Below are 17,614 nucleotides of genomic sequence, written 5' to 3' on the forward strand. Positions count from 1 at the left end.
TGCGCAATGAAATTAAAAAGCAGAACAGGATGGACAGATGCCAAAAATGTTGGAAACGCACCACTCCTAAGTCAGTAAAGAAAAAGGGCAAAGCTTGCAACGCTGGTGGGACTTGAACTCAAAACCTTTAAATGACTCAGATCACAGCCAAGAAGTCCAATGCACTATCCATTGTCTTAGATGAAATGATTTCCATTTTCCGAGCTGACTCTGGGTTTGGATGTAATGAAACTGGAGGTTCCAAAAAACACTTGACACATGATTAAGGATAGATTAAATAAAAATAAATTAATGCATTTTTTGCTTTGATCTTGAACAGAGGCCAGATTACCGGTCAGGTTTGAGACATGATCATCCAGACTCTATAAGACCACATCCATCTTGTCAGCATTTTCTGCATCCTGACATGCTGGTTTTTGTTGTGTATTTTTTTCTTCTTCGATTTTTGTTATCAGGCAAATGTCTCTTACAATTAATTTTTGTGGAGCTGTGGCTTAGCTGGTCAAAGTGCCTACCTTGTAAACAGGAGATCCTGGGCTCAAGTCCCAGCAGCGCCTTAGTTCAGGTGGTGCGTGTGCTTTTTTTTATAGAGCTTAACGAAATGAATTATAAAACTGTATAGCTTTGAGGCATAATGGATAGTGCGACAAATTGAGTTACATTTGAGAGCTCATCTGATTCACAACTAGTTGACTGCACACCCATGTTTTTAAGTTGTTTATCTCCCCCTCCATATTCTCTATTCCTCAAACCTATTGAGGATATTTTTCCTGACTGGAGATGAAAAGTGTATGACCGAAATCCAAACACACGTATACCCCTTCTCCAAGCTATAGCAGTTGATGCTTTTCGTGGCTGGATTTGCCATGCAAGGTGACCTTTCCCCCACTGCTTGGCCACACCAATACAGAAAAGAGAATGCAGTATAGCTGTTTTTTTATTTTTTATTTTTATTTTTTATTTTTTTACTGTAACTGTATTTAGTAAATACTTCTGTTGATGGTATATGTAGACCACAGTTGGTTGGGATGAACACTGTGTACGCTGTTTTTGTGAGGAAAATACAGTAAAATATATTTGGTATTTGTTTGTTTTGTATAAAAACAATTTTCGAAAAATTTTACAATGCACTTCTGTAGGTCTATGTACTGTCTGTAGTAAGTGTAACACTGAACAGAAGAAGGCTTACAGAAAGTCATTATGATGAATAGAGTAGAAGTGGTCATAGTGTTTTACATTAAGCACATTAGTGTTCAACTGATCTTATGAATGTCTATTAATGTGATGGCTTGTGTGTGTCATTTGAAAACAAAATAACTTTTTGAGAAGAAATCACATTGTTTTGAACTTATAGTTTCATTTTGCAGAAGAATTGACGAGTTTTGCCCAATGTGTGTGTGTTTTGTGATTTGTGTGTAGAGTTCTGACAATATGACACATGCTTTCAGAAAATGTGTGTAAACAACTGGAAAAAACTGTAAACAACCTCTTTGGTTGTCATTTTAAGACCTCCAGGAACAAGTTTGGTGACCCCTGGCTTAAAAGCATAGTTCTCTCAGACAGCAACTTTACAGGGCAACACTATATGCTGAATGGCTCAACCGAAATTTTAACCTGTTATTTCTCACGGAATGAACGAGAATCATACTCCTAGACAAGCAAGCCACTATGCAAAGTAATGTTTTGTGGCGACACTATATGCTGGCAAACTGGAATTCTTCGAAAGACATTTTTATGAAAGACATAATGTGCTGTAAAACGCAGGACACCTGCAAGGTCTCATCCAGTATTTGAACCTGGGACCGCTCACACCCGAAGCGAGAATCATACCCCTAGACCAATGAGCCCCTAAAGTGACAGGATTTCACATGGTGTCAGGAGCATCAGATAGTCAGAAATCTTTCTCTAAAGGGAATCAAGGGCACCCTAAGCGAGAATCATACCTCTAGACCAGGGGTTTTCAAAGTGTGAGGCGCGCCTCCCCAGGGGGGCGCCAGAGCATGTCAGGGGAGGCGCGGGAAAAAATATTATATAATAAAAATATAATTATTAAGTTGAATTATTATATCTATTTTAATATATTTAAACGTTTTAATTAAACAAAGCTAAAAAAAATAATATGTCAAAATAAGAATACCTTTTTTTACCCAGAAGGCCATAGCTGTGAGTTCGCTTCTGTTTGGCAAGCCCGCCAATACAGATATAACGTTATGCCTTTTAATAAAATGGATCGGTTTCTGAGACCCCCCGATTCAAAACCTTCAAGTTCAGGGCTTAAGCCCAAGAGACGACGATATGACGATCAGTATCTGAGTTTGGGATTTACATGGACAGGACCAGCTGATGAACCACGACCTTTATGTGTGGTTTGTCAAGATATTTTGGCTAATGACAGCATGAGACCCGCTAAACTTCGGCGACACCTTGAAACCAAGCATGATGAGGTAGCAGGAAAACCTCCAGAATTTTTCAAGAGAAAACTTCAAACCCTTCAAGGTCAGAAAAAAATTGTGGAAGATTTTGTCAAATTAAATGGAAAGGCCACTGAAGCTTCATATCGCGTTGCATTGCGTATTGCCAAGGCAGGCAAAGCACATACCACCGGGGAGACGTTAATTCTGCCGGCAGCTAAAGACATTTGTTCTGTGATGCTAGGAGAGGCAGCGGCTTCTAAGATCGATTCTGTCCCACTCTCTGACAACACAATAAGTCGGCGCATCTCAGATATGGCACAGGATGTGAAGGAACAAGTTTTAGACAGCGTCAGACACAGCCCATTTTATGCACTCCAGATCGACGAATCCACAGATGTGGCCAGCTGCGCTCAGCTGTTAACATATGTGCGGTACGTGAAAAACATGGACATTCACGAAGAGTTTCTATTTAGTAGTCCTTTGCCAGCCCACACAACAGGTGAACAAATTTTTAACCAGCTGAACGAATTTGTGAGAAAGAACGATGTAGAGTGGGAACGCTGCTGTGGCATATGCAGCGATGGGGCAAAATCAATGACGGGCCGCTACAGCGGTCTCATGTCGAGAGTTAAAGAGGTAGCTCCGAATGCCATATGGACCCACTGCACTATTCATAGACAAGCCTTAGCTGCCAAGAAGATGCCAAATGATCTTCGGAGTGTCCTCGACGAAGCTGTGAAAATTATTAACCTGATAAAAGCACGACCTCTAAATGCTCGTCTTTTCCACATTTTATGCGATGAATTGGGAGCGCATTACAAACAGCTGCTTTTGCACACCGAAGTCCGCTGGCTGTCTCGGGGCAGAGTTCTATCATGACTTTTTGATTTGCGTGAGGAAGTACTACTTTTTCTGTCAAATGTGCAATCCACTCTGGTGCAGCACATGAGTGATTTGAGCTGGATCGCAAGGTTGGCTTATTTGTCGGACATATTCGAACGCCTCAACGCGCTTAATTTATCATTGCAGGGCAGAGACTGCAATGTGTTTTCGGCATTTGAGCAAGTTTCCTCGTTCCGGAGAAAGCTAGATCTATGGGCCACTCGTGTGGAGAAAGGATGCTTAGACATGTTTCCCACGCTGGCTGACTTTATGCAAGAGGCAGGGTCAGTGGTTCATATTCAACCTTTGGTCGCTGAACACCTAAGGGGGCTGTGTCAGCAATTCACACACTACTTTTCCAACGAGACAATACTGGATGAGTGGATTCGCAATCCATTCAAGTTCAAGCCAGCAGAAAGTGACGTACTGTCTATCCAAGACGAAGAGGCTTTGATTGATCTGACTAGTAATCATGAACTGCAGCAAATGATTACACAATCTTCCATTGAACATTTCTGGCTCTCCGTTCAAAATGAATTTCCTGAACTTACACAAAAAGCACTGAGGAAACTTTTACCATTCGTTTCAACGTATTTGTGCGAATCAGGATTTTCTGCTTTGACTTTCATCAAGAACAAATATCGTTCACGTCTTCAAGTGGAGGATGACCTTCGTCTCTTTCTGACGTCACTACAACCACGAATTAGTCTTCTCTGTGCAGCAAGGAAACAACTGCATACTACCCACTAAGGTAGGAATATAATTATGTAAGCATATTAATCAATAGTAGAGATATTTAAATTTTGGCATTGTTTAAAGTTCTTTCCCCACTCTGTTACAGATCATCTGACTGTTTTGACTGGGATGGACAGTTCTTGGATCAGTTCTATTCATATTAAACCATTATCCTAGTTTTAAAAACATATTAAAATACTTGTTATTACTCTGTAAATAATTGCACTTTCATTGATGATAAAAGTGAGTTAACAGTCTGACATCTGTCTGTGTCTTTATATATATATATATATATATATATATATATATATATATATATATATATATGTGTGTGTGTGTGTGTGTGTGTGTGTGTGTGTGTGTGTGTGCGTGCGTGCGTGCGTGCGTGCGTGCGTATTTGGGAGGAGGGGGGCGCCAATGGATAAGTTGTGTCAAAAGGGAGGCCCACTGTCTTAGACTTTGAAAAACCCTGCTCTAGACCAACAAACCACAAAAGCTTGAATATTTCACAAGACTTCAGAAGCAACAGATGGTCAGAAATCCTTATCTAACAAACATTGAAGCAGGGCTTTTGCTTTATTTGGACCCGGGACTTCTGCAATGGTTCGTCCAGGATTTGAAAACGGGACCTCTCGCACCTTATGCGAGAATCAAGCCCGTAGACCAACGAGCCACTGCAAGACAGCCACTTTACATGGCAACACTATCTGCTGACAAACCGGCATTCACAGAAAAAAGGCCTCTGTGTAAGCCACAACGCCCTTACAAAACAAAAGACAACTGTAAGGGTTCAACTGAAATTTGAACCTAGGATTTCTCATGGCATGAACGAGAATCATACTCCTAGACCAGCAAGCCACTATGCAAGAAATATTTATGTGGCGACACTATCTGCTGACAAATTGGAATTCTTTGAAAGACGTTTTTACGAAAGACATAATGCCCTGTAAAACACAGGACACCTGCAAGTGCTCGTCCAGGAATTGAACCTGAGACCATTCGCAACCGAAGCGAGAATCATACCCATAGACCAACGAGCCACTAAATTGGGAGAATTTCACAAGGCGTCAGTTAGTCAGAAATCTTTCTCTAACGAATCAAGGGCACCCTAAGTGAGAATCATACCCCTAGACCAACGAGCCACTGCAAAACAGCAACTTTATATGGCAACACTATCTGCTGACAAACTGGCATTCTCAGAAAAAAGGCTTCTGTGTAAGCCACAACGACCTTACAAAACAGCAGACAACTGTAAGGGCTCAACCGAAATTTGAATCTGGGATTTTTCATTGCATGAACGAAAATCATACTCCTAGACCAGCAAGCCACTATGCAAAGGTATGTTTTATGTGGCGACACTATCTGCTGACAAACTGGAATTCTTCGAAAGACATTTTAATAAAAGACATAGTGCCCAATAAAACACATAACATCTGCAAGGGCTCGTCCGGGATTTGGACCCGGGATCTCTCACACCCAAAGCAAGAATCATACCCCTAGACCAACGAGCCACTAAATTGAATTAATTTCACATGGTGTCAGAAGCATCAGATAGTCAGAAAACTTTCTCTAATGAATCAGGGGCACCCTAAGCGAGAATCATACCCCTAGACCAACGAGCCACTGCAAAACAGTAACTTTATATGGCTACACTATCAGCTGACGAACTGGCATTCTCAGAAAAAAGGCCTCTGTGCAAGCCACAACGCCCTTACAAAACAGCAGACAACTGTAAGGGCTCAACCGAAATTTGAATCTGGGATTTCTCACGGCATGAACGAAATTCATAGTCCTAGACAACCAAACCACTATGCAAAGGAATGTTTTATGTGCCGACACTATCTGCTGACAAACTGGAATTCTTCTAAAAACGTTTTTTATGAAAGCCATAATGCCCTGTAAAACAACAGAATAACTGCAAGGGCTCGTCCGGGATTTGAACCCGGGACCTCTCGCACCCTAGGCGAGAATCATACCCCTAGACCAACGAGCCACAAAAGGTTGAATATTTTACAAGACATTAGAAGGAACAGATGGTCAGAAATCCTTATCTAACAAACATTGAAGCAGGGCTTTTGCTTCATTTGGACCCGGGACTTCTGCAATGGTTCGTCCAGGATTTGAAAACGGGACCTCTCGCACCTTATGCGAGAATCAAGCCCGTAGACCAACGAGCAACTGCAAAACAGCCACTTTACATGGCAACACTATCTGCTGACAAACCGCCATTCTCAGAAAAAGGCCTCTGTGTAAGCCACAACGCCCTTACAAAACAAAAGACAACTGTAAGGGTTCAACTGAAATTTTTTTTCATGGCATGAACGAGAATCAAACTCTTAAACCAGCAAGCCACTATGCAAGAAATATTTTATGTGGCGACACTATCTGCTGACAAATTGGAATTCTTTGAAAGACGTTTTTACGAAAGATATAATGCCCTGTAAAACACAGTACACCTGCAAGGGCTCATCCGAGAATTGAACCCAAGTCCTCTCGCAACCGAAGCGAGAATCATACCCATAGACCAATGAACCACTAAATAGAGAGAATTTCACAAGGCGTCAGATAGTCAGAAATCTTTCTCTAATGAATCAAGGGCACCCTAAGCGAGAATCATACCCCTAGACCAACGAGCCACTGCAAAACAGTAACTTTATATGGCAACACTATCAGCTGACGAACTGGCATTCTCAGAAAAAAGGCCTCTGTGTAAGCCACAACGCCCTTACAAAACAAAAGACAACTGTAAGGGTTCAACTGAAATTTGAACCTAGGATTTCTCATGGCATGAACGAGAATCAAACTCCTAGACCAGCAAGCCACTATGCAAAGGATTGTTTTATGTGGCGACACTATCTGCTGACAAACTGGAATTCTTCGAAAGACATTTTAATGAAAGACATAGTGCCCTATAAAACACATAACATCTGCAAGGGCTCGTCTGGGATTTGAACCTATGACCTCTCACACCCAAAGCGAGAATCATACCGCTAGACCAACGAGCCACTAAATTGAATAGATTTCACATGGTGTCAGAAGCATCAGATAGTCAGAAAACTTTCTCTAACGAATCAAGGGTACCCTAAGCAAGAATCATACCCCTAGACCAACGAGCCACTGCAGAACAGTAACTTTATATGGCAACACTATCAGCTGACGAACTGGCATTCTCAGAAAAAAGGCCTCTGCGTAAGCCACAACGCCCTTACAAAACAGCAGACAACTGTAAGGGCTCAACCGAAATTTGAATCTGGGATTTCTCACGGCATGAACGAGAATCATAGTCCTAGACAACCAAACCACTATGCAAAGGAATGTTTTATGCGCCGACACTATCTGCTGACAAACTGGAATTCTTCGAAAAACGTTTTTTATGAAAGCCATAATGCCCTGTAAAACAACAGAATAACTGCAAGGGCTCGTCCGGGATTTGAACCCGGGACCTCTCGCACCCTAAGCGAGAATCATACCCCTAGACCAACGAGCCACAAAAGCTACAAAATTTCACAAGACATCAGAAGCAACAGATGGTCAGAAATCCTTATCTAACAAACATTGAAGCAGGGCTTTTGCTTCATTTGGACCCGGGACCTCTGCAATGGTTCGTCCAGGATTTGAAAACGGGACCTTTCGCACCTTATGCGAGAATCAAGCCCGTCGACCAACGAGCAACTGCAAAACAGCCACTTTACATGGCAACACTATCTGCTGACAAACCGGCATTCTCAGAAAAAAAGGCCTCTGTGTAAGCCACAACGCCCTTACAAAACAAAAGACAACTGTAAGGGTTCAACTGAAATTTGCACCTAGGATTTCTCATGGCATGAACGAGAATCAAACTCCTAGACCAGCAAGCCACTACGCAAAGGAATGTTTTATGTGGCGACACTATCTGCTGGCAAACTGGAATTCTTCGAAAGACATTTTAATGAAAGACATAGTGCCCTGTAAAACACATTACACCTGTAAGGGCTTGTCCGCGATTTGAACCTGGGACCTCTCACACCCAAAGCGAGAATCATACCCCTAGACCAACGAGCCACTAAATTGAATTAATTTCACATGATGTCAGAAGCATCAGATAGTCAGAAATCTTTCTCTAACGAATCAAGGGCACCCTAAGCGAGAATCATACCCCTAGACCAACGAGCCACTGCAAAACAGTAACTTTATATGGCAACACTATCAGCTGACGAACTGGCATTCTCAGAAAAAAGGCCTCTGTGTAAGCCACAACGCCCTTACAAAACAGCAGACAACTGTAAGGGCTCAACCGAAATTTGAATCTGGGATTTCTCACGGCATGAACGAGAATCATAGTCCTAGACAACCAAACCACTATGCAAAGGAATGCTTTATGTGCCGACACTATCTGCTGACAAACTGGAATTCTTCGAAAAACGTTTTTTATGAAAGCCATAATGCCCTGTAAAACAACAGAATAACTGCAAGGGCACGTCCGGGATTTGAACCCGGGACCTCTCGCACCCTAAGCGAGATTCATACCCCTAGACCAACACGCCACAAAAGCTTGAATATTTCACAAGACATCAGAAGCAACAGATGGTCAGAAATCCTTATCTAACAAACATTGAAGCAGGGCTTTTGCTTCATTTGGACCCGGGACCTCTGCTATGGTTCGTCCAGGATTTGAAAACGGGACCTCTCGCTCCTTATGCGAGAATCAAGCCCGTAGACCAACGAGCAACTGCAGAACAGCCACTTTACATGGCAACACTATCTGCTGACAAACCGGCATTCTCAGAAAAAAAGGCCTCTGTGTAAGCCACAACGCCCTTACAAAACAAATGACAACTGTAAGGGTTCAACTGAATTTTGAACCTAGGATTTCTCATGGCATGAACGAGAATCAAACTCCTAGACCAGCAAGCCACTATGCAAAGGAATGTTTTATGTGGCGACACTATCTGCTGACAAACTGGAATTCTTCGAAAGACATTTTAATGAAAGACATAGTGCCCTGTAAAACACATAACACCTGTAAGGCCTCGTCCGGGATTTGAACCCGGGACCTCTCACACGCGAAGCGAGAATCATACCCCTAGACCAATGAGCCACTAAGTTGAATTAATTTCACATGATGTCAGAAGCATCAGATAGTCAGAAAACTTTCTCTAACGAATCAAGGGCACCCTAAGCCAGAATCATAACCCTAGACCAACGAGCCACTGCAAAACAGTAACTTTATATGGCAACACTATCAGCTGACGAACTGGCATTCTCAGAAAAAAGGCCTCTGTGTAAGCCACAGCGACCTTACAAAACAGCAGACAACTGTAAGGGCTCAACCGAAATTTGAATCTGGGATTTCTCATTGCATGAACGAAAATCATACGCCTAGACCAGCAAGCCACTATGCAAAGGATTGTTTTATGTGGCGACACTATCTGCTGACAAACTGGAATTCTTCGAAAGACGTTTTAATGAAGGACATAGTGCCCTGTAAAACACATAACATCTGCAAGGGCTCATCCAGGATTTGAAGCCAGAACCTCTCACACCCGAAGCGAGAATCATACCCCTAGACCAACGAGCCACTAAATTGAATCAATTTCACATGATGTCAGAAGCATCAGATAGTCAGAAAACTTTTTCTAACGAATCAAGGGCACCCTAAGCGAGAATCATACCCCTAGACCAACGAGCCACTGCAAAACAGTAACTTTATATGGCAACACAATCAGCTGACGAACTGGCATTCTCAGAAAAAAGGCCTCTGTGTAAGCCACAGCGACCTTACAAAACAGCAGACAAGTGTAAGGGCTCAACCGAAATTTGAATCTGGGATTTCTCATTGCATGAACGAAAATCATACGCCTAGACCAGCAAGCCATTATGCAAAGGATTGTTTTATGTGGCGACACTATCTGCTGACAAACTGGAATTCTTCGAAAAACATTTTAATGAAAGTCATAGTGCCCTGTAAAACACATGACACCTGCAAGGGCTCGTCCGGGATTTGAACCCGGGACCTCTCACACCCAAAGCGAGAATCATACACCTAGACCAACGAGCCACTGCAAAACAGTAACTTTACATGGCAACACTATCTGCTGACAAACCGGCATTCTCAGAAAAAAGGCCTCTGTGTAAGCCACAACGACCTTACAAAACAGCAGACAACTGTAAGGGCTCAACCGAAATTTGAATCTGGGATTTTTCATTGCATGAACGAAAATCATACTCCTAGACCAGCAAGCCACTATGCAAAGGATTGTTTTATGTGGCGACACTATCTGCTGACAAACTGGAATTCTTCGAAAGACATTTTAATGAAAGACATAGTGCCCTATAAAACACATAACAGCTGCAAGGGCTCGTCTGGGATTTGAACCCGGGACCTCTCACACCCAAAGCGAGAATCATACCCCTAGACCAACGAGCCACTAAATTGAATTGATTTCACATGGTGTCAGAAGCATCAGATAGTCAGAAAACTTTCTCTAACGAATCAAGGGCACCCTAAGAACGAGAATCAAACTCCTAGACCAGCAAGCCACTATGCAAAGGAATGTTTTATGTGGCGACACTATCTGCTGACAAACTGGAATTCTTCGAAAGACATTTTAATGAAAGACATAGTGCCCTGTAAAACACATTACACCTGTAAGGGCTTGTCCGCGATTTGAACCTGGGACCTCTCACACCCAAAGCGAGAATCATACCCCTAGACCAACGAGCCACTAAATTGAATTAATTTCACATGATGTCAGAAGCATCAGATAGTCAGAAATCTTTCTCTAACGAATCAAGGGCACCCTAAGCGAGAATCATACCCCTAGACCAACGAGCCACTGCAAAACAGTAACTTTATATGGCAACACTATCAGCTGACGAACTGGCATTCTCAGAAAAAAGGCCTCTGTGTAAGCCACAACGCCCTTACAAAACAGCAGACAACTGTAAGGGCTCAACCGAAATTTGAATCTGGGATTTCTCACGGCATGAACGAGAATCATAGTCCTAGACAACCAAACCACTATGCAAAGGAATGCTTTATGTGCCGACACTATCTGCTGACAAACTGGAATTCTTCGAAAAACGTTTTTTATGAAAGCCATAATGCCCTGTAAAACAACAGAATAACTGCAAGGGCACGTCCGGGATTTGAACCCGGGACCTCTCGCACCCTAAGCGAGATTCATACCCCTAGACCAACACGCCACAAAAGCTTGAATATTTCACAAGACATCAGAAGCAACAGATGGTCAGAAATCCTTATCTAACAAACATTGAAGCAGGGCTTTTGCTTCATTTGGACCCGGGACCTCTGCTATGGTTCGTCCAGGATTTGAAAACGGGACCTCTCGCTCCTTATGCGAGAATCAAGCCCGTAGACCAACGAGCAACTGCAGAACAGCCACTTTACATGGCAACACTATCTGCTGACAAACCGGCATTCTCAGAAAAAAAGGCCTCTGTGTAAGCCACAACGCCCTTACAAAACAAATGACAACTGTAAGGGTTCAACTGAATTTTGAACCTAGGATTTCTCATGGCATGAACGAGAATCAAACTCCTAGACCAGCAAGCCACTATGCAAAGGAATGTTTTATGTGGCGACACTATCTGCTGACAAACTGGAATTCTTCGAAAGACATTTTAATGAAAGACATAGTGCCCTGTAAAACACATAACACCTGTAAGGCCTCGTCCGGGATTTGAACCCGGGACCTCTCACACGCGAAGCGAGAATCATACCCCTAGACCAATGAGCCACTAAGTTGAATTAATTTCACATGATGTCAGAAGCATCAGATAGTCAGAAAACTTTCTCTAACGAATCAAGGGCACCCTAAGCCAGAATCATACCCCTAGACCAACGAGCCACTGCAAAACAGTAACTTTATATGGCAACACTATCAGCTGACGAACTGGCATTCTCAGAAAAAAGGCCTCTGTGTAAGCCACAGCGACCTTACAAAACAGCAGACAACTGTAAGGGCTCAACCGAAATTTGAATCTGGGATTTCTCATTGCATGAACGAAAATCATACGCCTAGACCAGCAAGCCACTATGCAAAGGATTGTTTTATGTGGCGACACTATCTGCTGACAAACTGGAATTCTTCGAAAGACGTTTTAATGAAGGACATAGTGCCCTGTAAAACACATAACATCTGCAAGGGCTCATCCAGGATTTGAAGCCAGAACCTCTCACACCCGAAGCGAGAATCATACCCCTAGACCAACGAGCCACTAAATTGAATCAATTTCACATGATGTCAGAAGCATCAGATAGTCAGAAAACTTTTTCTAACGAATCAAGGGCACCCTAAGCGAGAATCATACCCCTAGACCAACGAGCCACTGCAAAACAGTAACTTTATATGGCTACACTATCAGCTGACGAACTGGCATTCTCAGAAAAAAGGCCTCTGTGTAAGCCACAGCGACCTTACAAAACAGCAGACAAGTGTAAGGGCTCAACCGAAATTTGAATCTGGGATTTCTCATTGCATGAACGAAAATCATACGCCTAGACCAGCAAGCCATTATGCAAAGGATTGTTTTATGTGGCGACACTATCTGCTGACAAACTGGAATTCTTCGAAAAACATTTTAATGAAAGTCATAGTGCCCTGTAAAACACATGACACCTGCAAGGGCTCGTCCGGGATTTGAACCCGGGACCTCTCACACCCAAAGCGAGAATCATACACCTAGACCAACGAGCCACTGCAAAACAGTAACTTTACATGGCAACACTATCTGCTGACAAACCGGCATTCTCAGAAAAAAGGCCTCTGTGTAAGCCACAACGACCTTACAAAACAGCAGACAACTGTAAGGGCTCAACCGAAATTTGAATCTGGGATTTTTCATTGCATGAACGAAAATCATACTCCTAGACCAGCAAGCCACTATGCAAAGGATTGTTTTATGTGGCGACACTATCTGCTGACAAACTGGAATTCTTCGAAAGACATTTTAATGAAAGACATAGTGCCCTATAAAACACATAACAGCTGCAAGGGCTCGTCTGGGATTTGAACCCGGGACCTCTCACACCCAAAGCGAGAATCATACCCCTAGACCAACGAGCCACTAAATTGAATTGATTTCACATGGTGTCAGAAGCATCAGATAGTCAGAAAACTTTCTCTAACGAATCAAGGGCACCCTAAGAACGAGAATCAAACTCCTAGACCAGCAAGCCACTATGCAAAGGAATGTTTTATGTGGCGACACTATCTGCTGACAAACTGGAATTCTTCGAAAGACATTTTAATGAAAGACATAGTGCCCTGTAAAACACATAACACCTGTAAGGTCTCGTCCGGGATTTGAACCCGGGACCTCTCACACCCAAAGCGAGAATCATACCCCTAGACCAACGAGCCACTACAGTGATAAAATTTCACATGGCGTCAGAAGCATCAGATAGTCAGAAAACTTTCTCTGACGAATCAAGGGCACCCTAAGCCAGAATCATACCCCTAGACCAACGAGCCACTGCAAAACAGTAACTTTACATGGCAACACTATCTGCTGACGAACTGGCATTCTCAGAAAAAAGGCCTCTGCGTAAGCCACAACTCCCTTACAAAACAGCAGACAACTGTAAGGGCTCAACCGAAATTCGAATCTGGGATTTCTCATGGCATGAACGAGAATCATAGTCCTAGACAACCAAACCACTATGCAAAGGATTGTTTTATGCGCCGAGACTATCTGCTGACAAACTGGAATTCTTCGAAAAACGTTTTTTTATGAAAGCCATAATGCCCTGTAAAACAACAGAATAACTGCAAGGGCACGTCCGGGATTTGAACCTGGGACCTCTAGCACCCTAAGCGAGATTCATACCCCTAGACCAACAAGCCACAAAAGCTTGAATATTTCACAAGACATCAGAAGCAACAGATGGTCAGAAATCCTTATCTAACAAACATTGAAGCAGGGCTTTTGCTTCATTTGGACCCGGGACCTCTGCTATGGTTCGTCCAGGATTTGAAAACGGGACCTCTCGCACCTTATGCGAGAATCAAGCCCGTAGACCAACGAGCAACTGCAAAACAGCCACTTTACATGGCAACACTATCTGCTGACAAACCGGCATTCTCAGAAAAAAAGGCCTCTGTGTAAGCCACAACGCCCTTACAAAACAAAAGACAACTGTAAGGGTTCAACTGAAATTTGAACCTAGGATTTCTCATGGCATGAACGAGAATCAAACTCCTAGACCAGCAAGCCACTATGCAAAGGAATGTTTTATGTGGCGACACTATCTGCTGACAAACTGGAATTCTTCGAAAGACATTTTAATGAAAGACATAGTGCCCTGTAAAACACATAACACCTGTAAGGGCTTGTCCGGGATTTGAACCCAGGACCTCTCACACCCAAAGCGAGAATCATACCCCTAGACCAACGAGCCACTAAATTGAATTAATTTCACATGATGTCAGAAGCATCAGATAGTCAGAAAACTTTCTCTAACGAATCAAGGGCACCCTAAGCGAGAATCATACCCCTAGACCAACGAGCCACTGCAAAACAGTAACTTTATATGGCAACACTATCTGCTGACAAACCGGCATTCTCAGAAAAAAGGCCTCTGTGTAAGCCACAGCGACCTTACAAAACAGCAGACAAGTGTAAGGGCTCAACCGAAATTTGAATCTGGGATTTCTCATTGCATGAACGAAAATCATACGCCTAGACCAGCAAGCCATTATGCAAAGGATTGTTTTATGTGGCGACACTATCTGCTGACAAACTGGAATTCTTCGAAAAACATTTTAATGAAAGTCGTAGTGCCCTGTAAAACACATGACACCTGCAAGGGCTCGTCCGGGATTTGAACCCGGGACTTCTCACACCCAAAGCGAGAATCATACCCCTAGACCAACGAGCCACTGCAAAACAGTAACTTTACATGGCAACACTATCTGCTGACAAACCGGCATTCTCAGAAAAAAGGCCTCTGTGTAAGCCACAACGACCTTACAAAACAGCAGACAACTGTAAGGGCTCAACCGAAATTTGAATCTGGGATTTTTCATTGCATGAACGAAAATCATACTCCTAGACCTTCAAGCCACTATGCAAAGGATTGTTTTATGTGGGGACACAATCTGCTGACAAACTGGAATTCTTCGAAAGACATTTTAATGAAAGACATAGTGCCCTGTAAAACACATAACACCTGTAAGGGCTTGTCCGGGATTTGAACCCGGGACCTCTCACACCCAAAGCGAGAATCATACCCCTAGACCAACGAGCCACTAAATTGAATTAATTTCACATGATGTCAGAAGCATCAGATAGTCAGAAAACTTTCTCTAACGAATCAAGGGCACCCTAAGCGAGAATCATACCCCTAGACCAACGAGCCACTGTAAAACAGTAACTTTATATGGCAACACTATCTGCTGACAAACCGGCATTCTCAGAAAAAAAGGCCTCTGTGTAAGCCACAACGACTTTACAAAACAGCAGACAACTGTAAGGGCTCAACCGAAATTTGAATCTGGGATTTCTCATTGCATGAACGAAAATCATACGCCTAGACCAGCAAGCCACTATGCAAAGGATTGTTTTATGTGGCGACACTATCTGCTGACAAACTGGAATTCTTCGAAAGACATTTTAATGAAGGACATAGTGCCCTGTAAAACACATAACATCTGCAAGGGCTCGTCCAGGATTTGAACCCAGAACCTCTCACACCCGAAGCTTTGACCAATGGAAAAAGGCCTCTCATCCCAGAGGGAAGATACCGCCCCCTGTGCTGAAGAGTTCAAAACTTTTCAACTCGCAAGCAAAAATTTAAGATCCGCAAAAAAATCTGACCCAACAGAAAGCAAAATGAATAAAAACCCTACTGGTAACTGAATAAAATGGCAAGTTTATTTTTTGCAATGCAGATCTTTTTTAACCAATGACATTTTTTAATTAAATGTTTTTTTTTCTTTTAATCTTTTATTTTTTACTTAGTTTTGGTCTAATACTAAATATGTTTGTTTGAATAATAAAGACACAAAAATTACTCTAGCATACAGTGGTTCAAAACTTTTCAACATGCAAGCAAAACCTTTCAATTCGCAAGCAAAGATTCTAGATGTGCAATAAATGACAGCAAAACAGAGAGCAAAATGAATGAGTGTGCAATGAAAATTGTGCTTACTGCATAGTTTATTTTTTGCGATGCAAAACATTTTATTATCACTGACATATTTTTTTGAATGAAATGTTTTTTTATTTGCAATCTTTTATTTTTTAATTACTATGTGCCTAATTTTTCCTTTAAAGTAAATATTTTGGATTAAATAATAAAGAAACAAAACTAGCTCCATACAGATGTATCCTGAAATATTACTGGCTCCACTGACATGAATATTCATGAGATTCTCCTGACTGTGGGCGTGTCCTCGAGACAACACTGGAGCTGAAGATATCTGTGCAGCTTCTCTGAGCTCGAGTGTGTTGAAGGAGGATTTCGAGAAAGTTTTAAGAAAACAAATGAGTGTTGGAGCTATAAAATTAGAATATAGATAACATTATGGGTCTATATATGAATATGGGTCTATATATGAATACAGCACTTACAGATCTCTGTGTTAGTTCATATATTCTACAGGACACTTTACAATAAGACCCACATTAGATCAGTCAGTACTGGAACTGATATAACAAGCAACTCAAGATGATCAGGATGCTGAAACTAGCACAGAATATTACTGTTAGACACAACATTAGCTGAACCCAGTGAATATACAAGGGATAATCACATCAAGTGTTAATAAAGATGAAGAATCAAGAGAAAATAAGACTTTAACTTCAGCTGAAATGTTGTTTTATTCAATATCTCATTTGACTTTACAGTAAAATTCAGTTTTCTTTATCAAATACAAACTCATACACACGACAATATCCAGTGACATGCTCATACGACCAGCCATGACCTTAAACACAACAAGATTATAGATGAGAAATAAATGACTGAATGAAATAAGAAATAAAATATAGACAAACTTTAGTCATAGGAGATATATCTGTAGAGAATAAAATCAACACATCCAACCATCCTGGGCGCTGCCGAGAGCCCTGGTGCCGTTGTCCTCCACGTGGGGACAAACGACACCGGGCTCCGGCAGTCGGAGATCCTGAAGAAGGACTTCAGGAGCCTGATCGAGACGGTTCGACGCACCTCGCCCGCCACGCAAATCATCGTTTCTGGGCCGCTTCCTACCTACCGCCGAGGAAATGAAAGGTTCAGTAGACTTTTAGCTCTGAATGAATGGCTAATAACATAGTGTAAAGAACAGAAATTGCTCTTTGCTAATAACTGGAATCTTTTCTGGGAGCGTCCTAGGCTCTTCCGTCCTGACGGCCTGCACCCCAGTCGAGCCGGAGCTGAACTCCTGTCGGACAACATCTCCAGATTACTTCGCACCATCTGACTAGCAGGTAAAAATTCACAAAATTCACATTATAGCCACCTAGACTCTTGTTCACCCCACTTAAACATCAGTAACGCATATCTGGCAAATCCTATAGAGACTGTGTCTGTTCCTCGTATTATTAGATTAAGAAATAAACGTACTGTGTGCTCC

General features: G+C 42.3%; 5 non-coding genes across 5 annotated transcripts; all 5 read right to left on the reverse strand.

Annotated features, from left to right (window-relative positions):
- Nucleotides 1-5,952: 5,952 nt before the first annotated feature.
- Nucleotides 5,953-6,024, reverse strand: trnap-agg (transfer RNA proline (anticodon AGG)). The gene has a single exon. It is a non-coding gene; the product is annotated as a tRNA-Pro (tRNA).
- A 1,422-nt stretch (nucleotides 6,025-7,446) lies between these two features.
- Nucleotides 7,447-7,518, reverse strand: trnap-agg (transfer RNA proline (anticodon AGG)). Its single transcript has one exon. It is a non-coding gene; the product is annotated as a tRNA-Pro (tRNA).
- A 5,805-nt stretch (nucleotides 7,519-13,323) lies between these two features.
- Nucleotides 13,324-13,396, reverse strand: trnap-ugg (transfer RNA proline (anticodon UGG)). Its single transcript has one exon. It is a non-coding gene; the product is annotated as a tRNA-Pro (tRNA).
- A 1,445-nt stretch (nucleotides 13,397-14,841) lies between these two features.
- Nucleotides 14,842-14,913, reverse strand: trnap-ugg (transfer RNA proline (anticodon UGG)). The gene has a single exon. It is a non-coding gene; the product is annotated as a tRNA-Pro (tRNA).
- A 297-nt stretch (nucleotides 14,914-15,210) lies between these two features.
- On the reverse strand, nucleotides 15,211-15,282 carry trnap-ugg (transfer RNA proline (anticodon UGG)). The gene has a single exon. It is a non-coding gene; the product is annotated as a tRNA-Pro (tRNA).
- Between the last annotated feature and the right edge of the window lie 2,332 nt (nucleotides 15,283-17,614).

Source organism: Danio rerio, chromosome 4 (assembly GCF_052040795.2).
Source record: "Danio rerio strain M-AB ecotype USA chromosome 4, GRCz13ab, whole genome shotgun sequence".
NCBI lineage: Eukaryota > Metazoa > Chordata > Actinopteri > Cypriniformes > Danionidae > Danio > Danio rerio.